A 9,806-nucleotide genomic window follows, 5' to 3' on the forward strand; every position below is an offset into this window, starting at 1 on the left:
TCAATCCATGAACATGGGGGCAGGTGCAGAATTTAAAATTGTGCCAAGACTGAAGAGGTGCATACAGAGCGATTCTGACACTTCGGCACATAGCCATAGCAGAGCCTCCACAGGCTGCACTTGGCTTACACAGTCACGTTGTAGGCCATGTTTTCAGGGGGACCACAAAATCCCTTTGCATGCAAGTTAGAAGTCGTAATATGACCTGTAATAATAAATTTTTTATTTTGTTTATCACGTCAACACAGTATATCACTAATACATGCTTTAGGTGAACCTCCTTTTTCCTTTCCTGACTAGTCAATTAGCTGAAATGTAAGAAAACTGAACATGATTGCGTTCTTTAAGAAATAAAGACTGCTGACTAAAACTCATTGTAGTTAGCCAACAACCACCAAGCAGTTGTCAGTTGCTTTCAAGATGACTTGCTTGAATTAATTTAGCTATTATTTTTATTGATTGTGGTAAGAAGAGTTAAAACAGGAGATCTACTCTTTTTATTTTTTTTTTTTTTTTTGAGATGGAGACTCTGTCGCCCAAGCTGGAGTGCAGTGGCGTGATCTTGGCTCACTGCAACCTCCACCTCCTGGGTTCAAGCGATTTTCCTGCCTCAGCCTCCCAAGTTGGGACTAGACACACGCCATCACGCCTGGCTAATTTTAGTAGAGACAAGGATGCCACCATATTGGCCAGGTTGGTCTCGAACTCCTGATCTCGTGATCTGCCCTTAGCCTCCCAAAGTGCTCGGATTATAGTCGTGAGCCACCATGCCTGGCCACGAGATCTACTCTCTTAAAACATATTTAAGTGTGCAACACAATATCATCAACTATAGGCACAACATAGTATAACAGATCTCTCTGGAACTTATTCATCTTGCATAGCTGAAACTTGATACCCATTTTACCCTCCTCCCAATCCCTGCAACCATCATTGTACTGTCTGCTTCTATGCGTCTCACTACTTTAGATACCTCGTGTAAGTGGAATCATGCATGATTTGCCCTTTTGGCTGGCTTCTTTCACTTAGCATAATGTCCTCAAGGTTCATCCATGCTGTAGTGAATGAGAAGGACTTCCTCTTTTTTCAGACTAATAGTCCACTGTATGTATATACCACATTTTCTTTATTTATTCATCCAACATTTAGGTTGTTTCCACATCTTAGCTGTTGTGAATAGTGGTGCAATGAACATGGGAGTGAATGCATCTCTTCAACATACTGATTTCTTTTGGAAAAATACCCAGAAGTGGGACTGCTGAACCATATTATAGTTCTATTTTTTAAAAAACTTTTATTTTAACTTCAGGAGTACATGTGCAGGTTTGTCACATAGGTAAATGTGTGTCAAGGAGGTTTGTTTTACAGATCTTTTCATCACCCATGTATTAAGCCTAGTACTCAATAGGTATTTTTCCTGATCCTCTCCCTCTTCCCACCCTCCACCTTCTGATAGGCCTCAGTATGTGTTATTTTCCCTTATGTGTCCACGTGTTCTCATCATTTAGCTCCCACTTATAAGTGAGGACACACGGTATTTGATTTTCTGTTCCTGTTGTCAAGGGGAATGCTAACCTTCTCACCTTTTATACAATACTCTATTTTAATTTTTTGAGAAAACTCCATACTTTTTTCCGTAATGGCTATGTTAATTGCCATTCCCTCTAACAGTGACTAGGGTTTCCTTTTCTCCCTGCCAGCACTTGTCATCTTGTATCTTTTTGATAATAGCCATCAGAACAGTTTCGAGGTGGTATTTCATTGTGGTTTTGATTTGCATTTTCTTGATCATTGGTGACATTGAGCATCGTTTCATATACTGGTTGGCCATTTGTATGTCTTCTTTGGAGAAATGTCTATTAAAGTCCTTAGCCCATTTTTAAAATGACTTACTAGGTTTTTGCTGAGTTGTAGGAGTTTCTTATATATTTTGGATATTAACCACTTATCAGATACATGGTTGATAAATATTTTCTTGCATTCTGTAGATTACCTTTGTACTCTGCTGATCGTTTCCTTCGCTATCCAGAAACTATATATTTATTTAGAGACAGAGTCTCACTCTGTTTCCCAGGCTGGAGTGCAGTAGCACAATTTCAGCTCACTGCAACCTCTGCCTCCGGGATTCAAGCAATTCTCCTGCCTCATCCTCCCCAGTAGCTGGGATTACAGGTGTGCACCACCACATCCAGGGGTTTCACCATGTTGGCCATGATGCTTTCAAACTTCTGACCTCAAATGATCCACCTGCCTCAGCCTCTCAAAGTGCTGGGATTATAGACGTGAGCCACTGCTCTTGGCCTGCAGAAGCTTTTTACTTTGATGTAGTCCCACTTGTCTATTTTTGCTTTTGTTGCCTGTGCTTATAGTGTCATATCCATGAAATATCATTGCCAAGACCAATGCCATGATGCTTTTTCCTGTTTTCTTTAGAAATTTTATAGTGTCAGGTCTTACACTTATGTCTTTAACCCATTTTGAGTTGAGTTTTGTGTAATATGTAAGGTAAAGGTTCAATTTTATTCTTTTGTGTGTGGATATCCAGTTTTCCCAGCACCATTTCTTGAACAGATTCTCTCTTCCCCCTTATGTATTCTTGGCACCCTTGTTGAGGATGAGTTGACCATATATTTATGGATTTATTTCTGGGTTCTCTGTTCTGTTCAGTTGGTCTATATGTCAGTCTTTATGCTCATAACATATTGTTTTAATTACTGTAGTTTGTGATATATTTTGAAATCAGGAAGTGTGGTGCCTCCTGCTTTCTTTCTTTCTCAAGATTGTTTTGGCTATTTGAGGTCTTTCTGGTTTCACATGAATTTTATAATTATTTTTCTATTTCGGTAAAAAAACGATTTGGCTATTTTTAAATGCAACTGTTTTTAGTAGATAAGATTTATTTTTTGTGTGTGTTTGAGATCAGGAAGGAAGAAACTAAGCACATACCCTTTGGGGAACTAGTATAAATCAGCCTTTGAATGAAATTCTAACGTGCCAGCCATTTTCAACCCAAGTGATGATCAACAGTCAGTAAAAGTTCATACTTTTCAGGGTTGCAAGTGACTGATATCAAACTTGAGCTTAAGCCAAAAGGGAAATTTATTATCAGGACACGAAGACTTCTTCCAGAATACACGGAGCGCCAGGGTGGGGAGGATTAAAGGCAGGAGCTTGAATGCTACTGCCCAGCCTCTCTATCTGCTAGCTGACTTTCCTGACATCTACAGTCCCTGTGGTGGTAAACAAGCCACCAACAATTCTCAGTTTTACATGTTACTGTTAAATAAAAATAAAATAAAATAATGTGCTCCATAAAACTGTAGGAAGAGGCCCAGAGGCCAGGGGTAGGATCTTGTCATAACAGGACTGTTCTCAATGCAGCCATAGGGATAGAGAAGGGAGAAGTGGTTTTCAGAAGAAGGGATGCTGAATCCACAAAATAATAGGTATCCGCAAAAGAATAAAACAAAACAAAACAAAGCTGGATTCAATGATGTCTTTGATTGTAAATTTTCTCACATGGAAACTGGTGATATACACTGAGAATTCTGTAGAGATCAAATATTATGATATATATAATACATAAAGGATATATTTAAATGGTAGCCGTTATTAAATTATACCAACCATATTATATGTCTTTATCACTAGTGTTTTACTCCTAATAATAATAATTTTATACGAGTGCATGCATAGGGTATGTTTTTCATATAATTATTAAATCAGAATGAATGACTTCATATTAGAACATTAACAGACTTTAAAAGTCACAGTTAGCAAAACAGGGAACTAAGTTAAAATATAATTACAGAACTGCATTTCAAAAGATTAGCTAGGAATGGTTCCCATTAAAGATTATAGAGTAGTTCAGCTGCATCAGAGAGAACAGCTGAAATATAGAGTATAGTGAAATTGAGAAGACTGAAGAAAAGGGGAACTGGAAATTACAAAGCAGAAACAGAAAATAAAATAATTAGCAACTGCCCAAAAGAAGTAGTAGTATTCTGATCCCATATCAAGGATTGTTAAATGACATCATCTGTTAAGGCCTAGGAACACTGGGAATAAGAAAGCAGTGATTTAGCGAGAAGGCTTTCAAAGAGTAATGATGGCAGGTAAAGGATGAGAGATTAAGTGATCTATCTGCCCAGGTTGTCGCAGTGAGTCAGAAACAAAGTCCAGACCAAAGAGATCCCTATGTCCAGCTAGGTAGTCAATCCTTTACAGACAACAGCCTTGGAAATTAACCAAATGACTAGACTAGCAGCACAAAAGGAAAACTTCATTACAAAAAAAAAAAAAAAAAAAAGAGATGGTGCAGCCCAAAGCAAGACGCCTGCAGATGGATAACTGTGAAGGAGATTGGGGACTGTTCATGTTTGCACAATAGCCTTTGGAGTGACACTGTTACCTCAGCTCCCTTCAGGCTTACTCTAAAATACGCCATGACTAACATCTAGTCAGTAGATCATAATGAAATGCCATTCAACATCCCTCACTTCCTGCATCAAAGGGAAAAGTACTGCCAGGTCCAGAACCGTTGGTGTGTCTGTCATTAAGTAGTGGTGACGCATGGGCACGTAACATCAGCCTCTTCCCTGACGGCAGAGAAATGAAGTGTAAAGAGCCTCATTCCTTAGTGCCTTAGAATAGATCTAAAATAGAAAAGTCTGCCAGCTACATGCAGTGACACAAGAGGATCTAAATAAGGACAGTGGAAGAGAAAACTGCAAGCTAGGCGTTGTTTACTTATCTGTGGTGCCTTCTGACCTCACTTCGGTGGGACCTGCCAGCCGCCAGCCTGCTCCTCCCCTCTGCCATCCTACCCCCTTCTACCCACCCTCCTTCCTTTTTTGAGCAAAACCTAATGAACAGATTTAGTTGTCTACTCATAGTATTTTTTATATAGCTTGGAGAGCCCGTATCGTATTTTATTCTAACTTTTTTTTTTTTTTGAGACGGAGTTTCGCTCTTGTTACCCAGGCTGGAGTGCAATGGCGCGATCTCGGCTCACGGCAACCTCCGCCTCCTGGATTCAGGCAATTCTCCTGCCTCAGCCTCCTGAGTAGCTGGGATTACAGGCACGCGCCACCATGCCCAGCTAATTTTTTGTAGTTTTAGTAGAGACGGGGTTTCACCATGTTGACCAGGATGGTCTCGATCTCTTGACCTCGTGATCCACCCGCCTCGGCCTCCCAAAGTGCTGGGATTACAGGCTTGAGCCACCGCGCCCGGCCCTCTAACTTTTAATATGTCTGTCTTCCCCCCTAAATGCAAATGCCTCCAAGTTCCACCGTGCAGCTCACCCATCTTCCTCCAGAGTGGCCGGCACACGTACACCTGGCACTCCTGGGAAGTGCCTAAAAGAAAATTGAATAAAGGAGCTTCTGTTTCCACCCAGTTACAAATTAGGGATTAGTCACCACTGAAATGCTGCTGACAGCATCTGAAGATGTGGCACCAGCCAGGCAATGAGAGTCGAATGATAAAACCTCAGGAAAAGCAGGAGGTGCTGAAAGGATTCCTGGGTCGCCTCTAAAAGCCCACAGCGCGCTCTGCAGTGTGGTAGCAGCACAACGTGGGGAGCGAGCTGGAGGGACGGGGCATGGATAGGGTGAGGCAAGCAGGGGACTCCCAGGTACACAGAAGTTAAGGGGCCGCCAAAAAAAACTCAGTCATGATAAAGAATATTATAGTGCGATCTGTTATAAAATAAAAATTGATGCAAAAATCTGTGCTGAAAAAAAAATCTAAGTTTTAAATAAATACACTGTGTCAGTGACTTTTCCTTTTGCCTCAGGCCCCTTTCTGGTTTCTGGATATGTTGGCTAATAGAATGGAAACAAAAGGACCCTGGATTGGATGTCCCAAGTCCTGCACCCCTGGCTGGGAGCATGGGGTCATTCTCCTCATCTCTGAGATGAAGGACGTCGGAGTAAATATCGGAATCACTGCAGGAGACGGACAGTGTCTCAAATTGGGTAATTTGAGGAGTTTAATAAAAGGACTGTTTACAAGGTGTAGGCAGTGTGCAGGAAAAATGCAAGGAAGAGTGAAGTGTCCCAGGACCAAGAGCAGAGAGGAGCTGTCACGCAGCATCCTGAGCACAGAACAGGGGCAGGACACAGACAGGGACAGAAGGGGCAAAAGGAAGACATCCAGTCCTGGGAGCAACCGGGTCTTTCAGGTCCTGCCATGGTTTTAAAACTTCTCTGCAAATTCTTTGACACTCTTCCCACAAAAAGATAACGGCTAATTCTCTTTCCATGTGACTTCTTAGGCCAACTTAGAAAAAAGCAAAATGCCTTCAGCCCATAGTTCTCTCTCTCTCATGCAATATGTGCCTTTGGTGTCCTGAGCCACCATGAAGTCCAACTACCATGAACGACTATGCTGGAGAAGTCACATGGAGAGACCACATACAGGGAGATGCCCTGGAGCCCTAGCTGTTTCTGTCCTCAAATGTTTTATCTTCCCAGTCTGGGTACCAGAGGTGTGAGTAAAGAAGCCCTAGAGGTGACCCCGGTTCCAGCCACCATCTGACTGCACCATCATGAGAGAACCCAAGGCAGAAACATCCCATTGAGTACTTCCCAATACCCAGCCCACAGGAACCATGAGATTAAAAATGGCTGTTGTTTTAAGCCACTAAGTTTTGGAGTGATGCATTATTCAGGAATAGACAGGCCCTTTCGATTTCTAATTTTCTACCTTCTCTGGGGTCTGAACTGGGGAGTCCCCAAGCGCTCCAGCTGCATGACAACCTTTGTCTGTGAAGCCCTTGAGCTGAATCACCATCTGTGAGGCATAGCCCTGGGCCCAGATAGCTATTTCTGAACTGAATCAACATCTGTACAAACAAGCTGACTGGTGCCAAGCTCAACTTGTGGGGGCATAGGAAGTGGCTGAAGAGCAGATACTAAACACCTCAATGTCTCAGCCCTGAACCCAGCACACTCTCACCAGCTGCTGTTGGAATTACGTATGAAAGATCAATAAACCCTGCTCCCTTTTCAATGCTGACATTTTAACATTTCTAATCATTACTATTGTGCAAACAAACAAGGTTCCTCTAAGTCATATAGGGGAAGGTGGTCGTTTAATATTAAAGAAATCAGGGTTTCATTTTGTTGTTTTGCCAATATAAGAGTTATACTGGCTGGGTGTGGTGGCGCATGCCTGTAATCCCAGCACTTTGGAAGGCCGAGGCAGGCGGATCACCAGAGGTCAGGAGTTTGAGACCAGCCTGGCCAACATGGTGAAACCCTGTCTCTACAAAAAATACAAAAATTAGCTAGGCACGGTGACCGGTGCCTGTAGTTCCAGCTACTTGGGAGGCTGAGGCAGGAGAATTACTTGAACCTGGGAGGCGGAAGTTACAGTGAGCAAAGATCGCACCCCTGCACTTCAGCCTCGGCAACAAAGCAAGAGTCTGTCTAAAAAAAGAATTTAAAAAAAATGATAGTTATATAGTAGGTCCCATTCATGTTTTTAAATATCATGGTATAAAACTGACCAGAACACTGAATACCTTAGGGTTAAAAAGTAAACATCCAGAACCAACTGAAAGTGCTCTAATTGCCAAAATTGGAACAATTTGAGCAACAAAATAAATTAATATGATAATAAACCAGTGAATAAATTTCTACAAATCCATACTAATATAAATAAATAATTGAATAAATTAATAAACAGGGAGAAGAGACAAGTCTCCTGTCCAGAAGAATCCCAAATAATTTACATTGATTCTCTGCCATCAAGGCGGGGAGCATAACTGTGCTCCTTAAAAGTATGCTTCACATAGTGACTTCCCTCCAAAGAGAAACATGAGAAGGGGGAAGGGAGAGGTTGAGAGGGTGGGGAGTAGCTCTACAGTGGAGAAGCCTGACAAACGCTGTCTCAACCCCAGTCCACATCAACAGTGATGCATTACATTGACAGTATCTACCCTGTGTACTAGTCTCTTCTCATGCTGCTAATAAGGACATACCCAAGACAGTAATTTATAAAGAAAAAGAGGTTTAATGGACTCACAGTTTCACAGGGCTGGGGAAGCCTCACAATCATGGCAGAAGGTAAAGGGAGAGCAAAGGCACCTCTCACATAGCAACAGGCAAGAGAGTGTGTGTAAGGGAACTGCCCTTTATAAAACCAGCAGATCTCGTGAGACTTATTCACTATCCCAAGAACAGCATGGGAAAAACCCATCCTATGATTCAATTACCTCCCCAGGTCCCTCCCACGGCACATAGGGATTATGGGAACGACAATTCAAGATGAGATTTGGGTGGGGACACAGCCAAACCATATCACCTTAAAAACAAAAACCTGGGATCCCAATTCACAATGCCAAAAGGAAAAAAAATTGGGCTGAAAGTTGAGTCATGCAAGAAAGTGTCTTTCCTTTTGTTCCTAAGCAGATAGCTACTGATAAAAAGTTGTATCTCCACAGGTAGCTACTCTGCCATCATCCTATCTTACGGAAGGTGCTGATTTTCTGAGACCAGAGGAATACACAGTTGACTGTTCCCCTACCTGCTCCTTTTCTCTGGCAACATGTGGATTAGCGTACCCTCCCTCTTTCCCCTTCAGCCTGCTGTTCCCCTTTAAATACTGAAGCCCTTAAATTCATCTTTGGAGAACGGCACAGACCACAGACTGTTTTGTGATTACTTGTTCTTTTCTTCCAGGCATACCCTTAACCTTGGCAAAATAAACTTCTAAATTAATTGAGACCTATCTCAGATACTTTTTGGTTTACAATATGATGTGATGAAATGGTAATTTACCGCTGATAAATTTTTTACTTTACTTCCTTTCATAAATCCTGATATGGTTTGGATGTGTGTCCCCACCCAAATCTCATGTTGAAATGTAATCCCCAGTGTTGCAAATGGGGCCTGGTGAGAGAAGGTTGGCTCATGGGGGCACATTTCTTATGAATGGTTTGGCAGCATCCCCTTGCTACTGTCCTCATGATAGACAGTGAGTTCTCGAGAGATCTGGTTGTTAACGTGTGTGGCACCTCCCCTCTCCTCTTGTTCCTGCTTTCACCATGTGACATGCCTGCTCCGACTTCACCTTCAGTCATCAGTAAAAGCTCTGCGAGGCCTCCCCAGAAGCTGAGTGATGCTGGTGCCATGCTTGTACAGCCTGCAGAACTAAGAGCCAATTCAACCTCTTTACAAATTACCCAGTCTCAGATATTTCTTTTTTTTTTTCTTTTTTTTTTTTTTTGAGACGGATCTCACTCTTGTTACCCAGGCTGGAGTGCAATGGCGCGATCTCGGCTCACCACAACCTCCACCTCCTGGGTTCAGGCAATTCTCCTGCCTCAGCCTCCTGAGTAGCTGGGATTTCAGGCACGTGCCACCATGCCCAGCTAATTTTTTGTATTTTTAGTAGAGATGGGGTTTCACCATGTTGACCAGGATGGTCTCGATCTCTTGACCTCGTGATCCACCCGCCTCGGCCTCCCAAAGTGCTGGGATTACAGGCTTGAGCCACCGCGCCCAGCCTAAATATTTCTTTATAGCAATGTAACAACTGTATTAGTCAGAGTCCTCCAGAGAACCCTGGAGAATGGGCTAATACAAACCCATAACCCAATCTAATCATAAGTAAAACAGACAAATTCCAACAGAGGGGCATCCTGACCAGTACTTCTCAAAATTGTCAAGATCATCAAAAACAAGAAAAGTCTGAGCAACTGTCCCGGTCAAGGGGACCCTAAGGAGATATGACCAGTAAATGTAATGGAGTAGCTCAGGTGGACTCCTGGGCCAGAAAAAGAACAATTGGTGAAA

At 42.4% G+C, this 9,806-nt stretch overlaps 1 long non-coding RNA gene and 1 pseudogene across 1 annotated transcript in view; one reads left to right on the plus strand and one right to left on the minus strand.

Moving 5' to 3' along the window:
* LOC116551624 overlaps positions 1-8,735 on the plus strand; it is a 12,083-nt gene extending 3,348 nt beyond the window's left edge. Inside the window, exon 2 of the long non-coding RNA XR_004269021.1 lies at positions 8,453-8,735. This is a non-coding gene — a long non-coding RNA (uncharacterized LOC116551624). The remainder of the gene's footprint in view (positions 1-8,452) is intronic.
* LOC116554459 lies at positions 1,556-1,597 on the minus strand (annotated as a pseudogene).
* Positions 8,736-9,806: the final 1,071 nt, after the last annotated feature.

This window comes from Sapajus apella, unplaced genomic scaffold (assembly GCF_009761245.1).
Source record: "Sapajus apella isolate SASKATOON/1434 unplaced genomic scaffold, GSC_monkey_1.0 scaffold1, whole genome shotgun sequence".
In the NCBI taxonomy this organism is placed as follows: Eukaryota; Metazoa; Chordata; class Mammalia; order Primates; family Cebidae; genus Sapajus; species Sapajus apella.